Below are 8,564 nucleotides of genomic sequence, written 5' to 3'. Positions count from 1 at the left end.
CCCCCCTTTCTTTTTGTTGTTGTCACAGTTTAAATTTGGTTTTATTGTGTTCTTCTTGGAGCTTTTACTTGTTGCTTTGTTATTTTTTGTTCTTTGTATCTGATTTGAGAACCCCCTTTAGTAATTCCTGGAGTGAGGGTTTTCTGATGATAAATTCCTTCATCTTTTCTGTATCTGTGAATGTTTTTATTTCTCCTTCATATTTGAAGGATAGCTTTGATGGGTATAGTATTCATGGATGAAAGTTCCTCTCTTTCAGGACTTTAAATATTGGGGTCTACTCTCTTCTAGCTTGTAGAGTTTTTGTTGAGAAATCAGATGATAACCTAATGGGCCTTCCTTTATATGTTGTATTCTTCTTTTCCCTGGCTGCCTTGAGAATTTTTTCTTTGAAAAATATGGAATGCTTCATGAATTTCCGTGTCATCCTTGCACAGGGGCCATGCTAATCTTCTCTGTATCATTCCAATTTTAGTATATGTGCTACCGAAGCGTGCACCCACTGCTTTTTAATATATTCGTCCACTGACGGAAACTTGGGCTGTTTCCAGATCTTGGCTATTTTATACAATGATGCCCTAAACATGAGGGTGTATTTCTCCTTTCAAACTGTGCTATGGTATTCTTGGGGTATAATCCTAAAAGTGGGATGGCTGGGTCAAAAGGCAGTTCAATTTTTAATTTTTTGAGGAATTTCCATACTGTTTTCCATAATGGCTGCACCATTGTGCGTCCCACCAGCAGTGCAGAAGCGTTCCCTTTTCTCCACATGCTCACCTGCACTTATTCTGTGTTGTTTTTATGATGAGCGCCATTCTGACGGTTGTGAGGTGGTATCTCATTGTAGTTTTAATTTACATTTCTCTAATGACTAGTGGTGTTGAGCATTTTTTTCATATGCCTATTGGCCATCTGTATGTCCTCTTTGGAGTAGTGTCTATTCATCTCTTTGCCCGGTTTTTGATTGGACTGTTTATCTTCCTGGTGTTGAATTTTATAAGTTCTTTATAAATTTTGGCTATTAATCCCTTATCAGACAGACGTATTGTGAAATATGTTCTTTCATTGTGTGGTTTGCCTTTTTATTTTGTTCATATTGTCTTTAGCTGTGCAAAAGCTTTTTAGTTTGATATAGTCCCATTTGTTTATCCTGTCTTTTATTTCACTTGCCCGTGGAGATAAATCAGCAAATATATTGCTGCAAGAAATGTCAGAGAGCTTATTGCCTCTGTTTTCCTCTAGGATGCTTATGGTTTCATAACTTACATTTAATTCTTTTATCTATTTTGAGCTTATTTTTGTGAATGGTATGCGTTGGTGGTTTAGTTTCATTTTTTTACAGGTAGCTGACCAATTTTCCCAACACCATTTGTTAAAGAGACTATCTTTACTCCATTGTATGCTATCACCACCCTTGTCAAATATCAATTATTCATAAAGGTGCAGGTTTATTTTTGGGTTCTCTGTTCTATTTCATTGATCTATGTGCCTGTTCTTTTGCCTATACCAAGCTGCTTTGAGTACAATGGCCTTATAATATAACTTGATGTCTGGAAATGTAATACCACCTATTTCATTCTTTTTCAAGATGGCTGTGACTATTTCTTGTTCTTTTTTGGTTCTATATAAATTTTTGGAATATTTGTTCTATATCTTTGAAGTATATCTTTGGTATCTTAATAGGAATTGCATTGAATTTATAAATTGCTTTGGGTAATATGGACATTTTATTGATGTTTATTCTTCCTAGCCATGAACACAATATATGCTTCTACTTGTTTGTATCTTTCTTCATTTTTTTAAAATCAATGTTTTATAATTTTCTGAGTACAAGACTTTAACCTAATTGGTTAAATATACTGCTAGTTACTTTATTTTTGTTGTTGCAATAGTAAAAGGGATTCTTTTCTTAATTTCTCTTTCAGACAGATTATTACTGGTGTCTAAAAATGCCTCTGATTTCTGACTATTAATTTTATATCCTGCCACCTTGCTGAATTCATTTATCAAATCCAGTAATTTTTTTACTGTGACTTTAGGATTTTCTAGGTACAGTATCATAACATCAGCAAATAATGTTAGTTTTACATCTTCATTTTCATTTTGGATGCCTTTTGTTTCTTTTTCTTGCCTGATTGTTGTAACTAGGACTTCCAGTACTATGTTGAATAAGAGTGGTGAAAGAGGGCAACCTTGCCTTGTTTCTGATATTAAAGGGATTGCTTTTAACTTTTGCCCATTGAGAATGAGGTTGGCTGTGGGCCAATTATAAATGCTCTTTATCATGTTGAGGTATGTTCTATGTATTTCCACTTTCCTGAGATTTTTTTTTTTTATCATAAATGGGTGCTGGATTTTATCAAATGCTTTTTCTGCATCTATTGATATTATCATATGGTTTTTGTCCTTCCTTCTGTTTATTTGATGAATCACATTGATTGATTTCTGAATATTGTACCATCCTTGCCTCCCCAAAATATAACACACTTGATCATGTTATATGATTTTTTTCACGTATTGCTGAATATGCTTTGCTAATATTAGTTGAGAATTTTAGCATCTAAATTCATTGGAGATATATCAATACATCTTACTTATTAATTTCTTTCTCATTGTGTAGTGCTCTTTTTTTTGTCTCTTCTTAGAGTCTTTCTTGTGAAGTCTATTTTGTCTGATTTAAATATTGCTACCATAACTTGCTTTTTATTTCCACTGGCATTAAAAATCATGATTTTCAGTCTGTGTCCTCAGGTTTGAAATGAATCTTTTGTGAATAGTATGTGTATGGGCTTTGTTTTTTTTTAATCCACTCAGCCACTTTATGTCTTTTGATTGGAGCATCTGGTCCATTAACATTTAAAATAATTATTGATAGACATGTACTTATTGCCATTTTGTTAATGGTTTCTGCTTGTTTTTGTAGTTTTTCTCTGTTTCTTTTTTTCTTTATTGCTCTCTCCTTTGTAATTTGATGACCTTCTTTTGTGTTATGTTTTGATTTCTTTTTCTCTATTATTTCTGTGTCTATTGTAGGTTTTTGATTTGTGGTTACTATGAGATTTATATATAAGAAATATGTATATAATTGTCCATATTAAGGGATGGTTACTTAAGTTCAAATGCAGTATGAAAACCTTGCCTTTTCGCTTTCCTTATCCCAAGATTTATGTCTTCAATATTATATATTGCATTTATGGGTATATGTATTTTTTTTTTTTAATAATTTTATTTTTTTAATGGGGTGACATCAATAAATCAGGATACATATATTCAAAGATAACAAGTCCAGGGTATCTTGTCGTTCAATTATGTTGCATACCCATCACCCAAAGTCAGATTGTCCTCTGTCACCTTCTATCTTGTTTTCTTTGTGCCCCTCCCCCTCCCCCTTTTCCTCTCCCATTCCCCCCTCCCCCCCGTAACCACCACACTCTTATCAATGTCTCATAGTTTCACTTTTATGTCCCACCTACGTATGGAATAATGCAGTTCCTGGTTTTTTCTGATTTAATTATTTAGCTTCGTATCATGTTATCAAGATCCCACCATTTTGCTGTAAATGTTCCGATGTCATCATTTCTTATGGCTGAGTAGTATTCCATAGTGTATATGTGCCACATCTTCTTTATCCAGTCATCTATTGATGGGCTTTTAGGTTGTTTACATGTCCTGGACACTGTGAACAATGCTGCAATAAACATGGGGCTGCAAGTGTCTTTACGTATCAATGTTTCTGAGTTTTGGGGGTATATACCCAGTACAGGGATTGCTGGGTCATAAGGTAGTTCTATTTTCAGGTTTTTGAGGAACCACCATACTTTCTTCCATAATGGTTGTACTACTTAACATTCCCACCAACAGTGTATGAGGGTTCCTTTTTCTCCACAGCCTCTAAAACATTTGCTATTACCTGTCTTGCTAATAATAGCTAATTGAACAGGTGTGAGGTGGTATCTCATTGCCGTTTTGATTTGCATTTCTCTAATAGCTAAAGAAGATGAGCATCTTTTCATATATCTGTTGGCCATTTGTATTTCTTCCTGGGAGAAGTGTCTGTTCATATCCTCTTCCCATTATTTTATGGGATTGTTTGTTTGTTTGTTTGTTGTTGAGTTTTATGAGTTCTTTGTATATTTTGGATATTAGGCCCTTATCTGAGCTGTTGTTTGAAAATATCATTTCCCATTTAGTTGGCTTTCTGTTTATTTTGTTATCAGTTTCTCTTGCTGAGCAAAAACTTCTTAGTCTGATGTAGTCCCATTCATTCATTTTTTCCTTCACTTCTCTTGCCTGTGGAGTCAAATTCATAAAATACTCTTTAAAACCCAGGTCCAGGAGTTGAGTACCTATGTCTTCTTCTATGTACTTAATTGTTTCAGGTCTTATGTTTAGATCTTTGATCCATTTTGAGTTAATTTTTATACAGGGGGAGAGACTGTAGTACAGTTTCATTCTTTTGCATGTGGCTTTCCAGTTTTCCCAGGACCATTTATTGAAGAGGCTTTCTTTTCTCCATGTGTGTTGTTGGCCCCTTTATCAAAAATTATTTGACTATATATATGTGGTTTTATTTCTGGACTTTCTATTCTGTTCCATTGGTCTGAGTGTCTATTTTTCTGCCAATACCATGCTGTTTTGATTGTCGTGGCCCTATAATATAGTTTGAAGTCAGGTATTGTAATGCCCCCAGCTTCATTCTTTTTATTTAGGATTGCTTTGGCAATTCAAGGTTTTTTATAGTTCCATATAAATCTGATGATTTTTTGCTCTATTTCTTTAAACAATGTCATTGGAAGTTTGATGGGAATTGCATTAAATTTGTATATTGCTTTGGGTAATATAGCCATCTTGATTATATTTATTCTTCCTAGCCAAGAACAAGGTATATTCTTCCATCTCATTATATCTTTTTCAATTTCCCTTAACAATGGTTTATAGTTTTCATTATATAAGTCCTTTACATTCTTTGTTATGTTTATTCCTAAGTATTTTATTTTATTTTTGTTGCAATCGTGAAGGGGATTATTCTTTTGAGTTTGTTCTCAATTGTTTCACTGTTGGCATATAGAAAGGCTATTCACTTCTGTATGTTAATTTTGTATCCTGCGACCTTACTGTATTGGCTTATTGTTTCTAGTAGTCTTTTTGTGGATTCTTTGGGGTTTTCGATGTATAGGATCATATCATCTGCAAAAAGTGATACCTTTACTTCTTCTTTTTCGATATGGATGCCTTTTATTTCTTTGTCTTGTCTGATTGCTTTGGCAAGAACCTGTAGTACCACATTAAATAAGAGTGGAGAGAGTGGACAACCCTGTCTTGTTCCTGATTTAAGGGGGAAAGCCTTCAGTTTAGTGCCATTTAATATGATGTTAGCTGATGGCTTATCATATATGGCCTTTATCATGTTGAGATATTTTCCTTCTATACCCATTTTGTTGAGAGTCTTAAACATAAAATTGTGTTGTATTTTATCAAAAGCCTTTTCTGCATCTATTGATAAGATCATGTGGTTTTTGTTCTTTGTTTTGTTGATATGGTTTATTACGTTAACCGTTTTACGTATGTTGAACCATCCTTGAGATTCTGGGATGAATCCCACTTGATCATGATGTATTATTTTTTTAATATGTTGTTGTATTCGATTTGCTAGTATTTTGTTTAGTATTTTAGCATCTGTATTCATTAGAGATATTGGTCTGTAGTTTTCTTTTTTTGTGCCATCCTTGCCTGGTTTTGGTATGAGGGTTATGTTGGCCCCATAAAATGTGTTTGGAAGTATTGCTTCTTCTTCAATTTTTTGGAAGACTTTGAGTAGAATAGGAACCAAGTCTTCTTTGAATGTTTGATAAAATTCGCTGGTATAGCCGTCAGGGCCTGGACTTTTCTTTTTGGGGAGGTTTTTAATGTTTTTTTCTATTTCTTCTCTACTGATAGGTCTGTTTAGGCTTTCTGCTTCTTCTTGACTCAGTCTAGGAAGGTTGTATTTTTCTAGGAATTTATCCATTTCTTCTAGGTTGTTGAATTTAGTGGCATAAAGTTTTTCATAGTATTCTACAATAATTCTTTGTATATCTACAGTGTCCGTGGTGATTTCTCCTCTTTCATTTTGGATTTTGTTTATATGAGTTCTTTCTCTTTTTTCCTTGGTAAGTCTTGCCAAGGGTTTGTCAATTTTGTTGATCTTTTCAAAGAACCAGCTTCTTGTTCTATTAATTTTTTCTATAGTTTTTCTGTTCTCTAATTCATTTATTTCTGCTCTGATTTTTATTATCTCCTTTCTTCGGCTAGTTTTGGGTTGTCATTGTTCTTCTTTTTCTAGTTCCTTAAGGTGGGAAGTTAAGTGGTTCACTTGGGCTCTCTCTTGTTTGTTCATATATGCCTGAAGTGATATGAACTTCCCTCTTATCACTGCTCTTGCTGCATCCCATAGATTCTGATATGTCGTATTGTCATTTTCATTTGTCTGTATATATCTTTTGATCTCTGCACTTATTTCTTCTTTGACCCATTCATTTTTTAAAAGTATGTTGTTTAGTTTCCACATTTTTGTGGGATTTTTTTCCTCTTTTTTGCAGTTGAATTCTAGTTTCAAGGCTTTATGATCAGAAAATATGCTTGGTACAAGTTTGATTTTTCTGAATTTGCTGATGTTGTTTTTGTGGCCCAACATATGGTCAATTCTTGAGAATGATCCATGTACCCTGGAGAAAAAAGTATACTCAGTCACTTTGGGATGAAATGTCCTATAGATGTCTATCATATCCAGGTGCTCTAGTGTTTTGTTTAAGGCCACTATGTCTTTGTTGATTCTCTGTTTGGATGACTGATCTAGAGCCGTCAGCGGTGTATTGAGGTCTCCAAGTATGATTGTGTTTTTGTCAGTTTTTGTTTTAAGGTCAATAAGTAATTGTCTTATATATTTTGGTGCTCCTTGGTTTGGTGCATATATATTAAGAATTGTTATGTCTTCTTGATTCAGTGTCCCCTTAGCCATTATGAAATGGCCATTTTTGTCTCTGAGTACTTTTGCTGTCTTGTAGTCAGCATTATCAGATATGAGTATTGCTATGCCTGCTTTTTTTTGGGTGTTATTTGCTTGGAGTATTGTTTTCCAGCCTTTCACTTTGAATTTGTTTTTATCCTTGTTACTTAGATGAGTTTCCTGTAGGCAGCATACAGTTGGATTTTCTTTTTTAATCCATTCTGTTACTCTGTGCCTTTTTATTGCTGAGTTTAATCCATTTACATTTAGTGTAATTATTGACACTTGTGAGTTCCCTATTGCCATTTTATATATTGTTTTCTGTTAGTTTTGTGTCTTGTTTGATCCTTCTCTTTCATTTTCTATCTTTTGTTTTTATTTGGTTGTATTCCATACATCTTTCCTCTGTTGCTATCTTTTTTAAATAATGTGCTTCTGTGGTGGTTTTTTTAATGGTGGTTACCTTTAAGTAATGAAAAGAGTTCCTACCCTGTTCATTGTAGTGCACTATTTTGTGAGTACGTTTGCACTCCATCGTCCTTTGCTACTGTTAATCTCCATCATCTCCCCCCCCCTTTCTTTTTGTTGTTGTCACAGTTTAAATTTGGTTTTATTGTGTTCTTCTTGGAGCTTTTACTTGTTGCTTTGTTATTTTTTGTTCTTTGTATCTGATTTGAGAACCCCCTTTAGTAATTCCTGGAGTGAGGGTTTTCTGATGATAAATTCCTTCATCTTTTCTGTATCTGTGAATGTTTTTATTTCTCCTTCATATTTGAAGGATAGCTTTGATGGGTATAGTATTCATGGATGAAAGTTCCTCTCTTTCAGGACTTTAAATATTGGGGTCTACTCTCTTCTAGCTTGTAGAGTTTTTGTTGAGAAATCAGATGATAACCTAATGGGCCTTCCTTTATATGTTGTATTCTTCTTTTCCCTGGCTGCCTTGAGAATTTTTTCTTTGAAAAATATGGAATGCTTCATGAATTTCCGTGTCATCCTTGCACAGGGGCCATGCTAATCTTCTCTGTATCATTCCAATTTTAGTATATGTGCTACCGAAGCGTGCACCCACTGCTTTTTAATATATTCGTCCACTGACGGAAACTTGGGCTGTTTCCAGATCTTGGCTATTTTATACAATGATGCCCTAAACATGAGGGTGTATTTCTCCTTTCAAACTGTGCTATGGTATTCTTGGGGTATAATCCTAAAAGTGGGATGGCTGGGTCAAAAGGCAGTTCAATTTTTAATTTTTTGAGGAATTTCCATACTGTTTTCCATAATGGCTGCACCATTGTGCGTCCCACCAGCAGTGCAGAAGCGTTCCCTTTTCTCCACATGCTCACCTGCACTTATTCTGTGTTGTTTTTATGATGAGCGCCATTCTGACGGTTGTGAGGTGGTATCTCATTGTAGTTTTAATTTACATTTCTCTAATGACTAGTGGTGTTGAGCATTTTTTTCATATGCCTATTGGCCATCTGTATGTCCTCTTTGGAGTAGTGTCTATTCATCTCTTTGCCCGGTTTTTGATTGGACTGTTTATCTTCCTGGTGTTGAATTTTATAAGTTCTTTATA

The 8,564-nt window shown here is 34.4% G+C and overlaps 2 non-coding genes across 2 annotated transcripts; both read right to left on the bottom strand.

Moving 5' to 3' along the window:
- Window positions 1-392: 392 nt before the first annotated feature.
- On the bottom strand, window positions 393-499 carry LOC136307081 (U6 spliceosomal RNA). Its single transcript, XR_010725773.1, has one exon. It is a non-coding gene; the product is annotated as a U6 spliceosomal RNA (small nuclear RNA).
- A 7,447-nt stretch (window positions 500-7,946) lies between these two features.
- On the bottom strand, window positions 7,947-8,053 carry LOC136307080 (U6 spliceosomal RNA). Its single transcript, XR_010725772.1, has one exon. It is a non-coding gene; the product is annotated as a U6 spliceosomal RNA (small nuclear RNA).
- Between the last annotated feature and the right edge of the window lie 511 nt (window positions 8,054-8,564).

The sequence above is a fragment of the Saccopteryx bilineata genome, chromosome 5, assembly GCF_036850765.1.
Source record: "Saccopteryx bilineata isolate mSacBil1 chromosome 5, mSacBil1_pri_phased_curated, whole genome shotgun sequence".
Taxonomy (NCBI): Eukaryota; Metazoa; Chordata; class Mammalia; order Chiroptera; family Emballonuridae; genus Saccopteryx; species Saccopteryx bilineata.
Note: the sequence above shows the minus strand (reverse complement) of the source record. Positions and strands in the feature narration are given on the sequence as shown.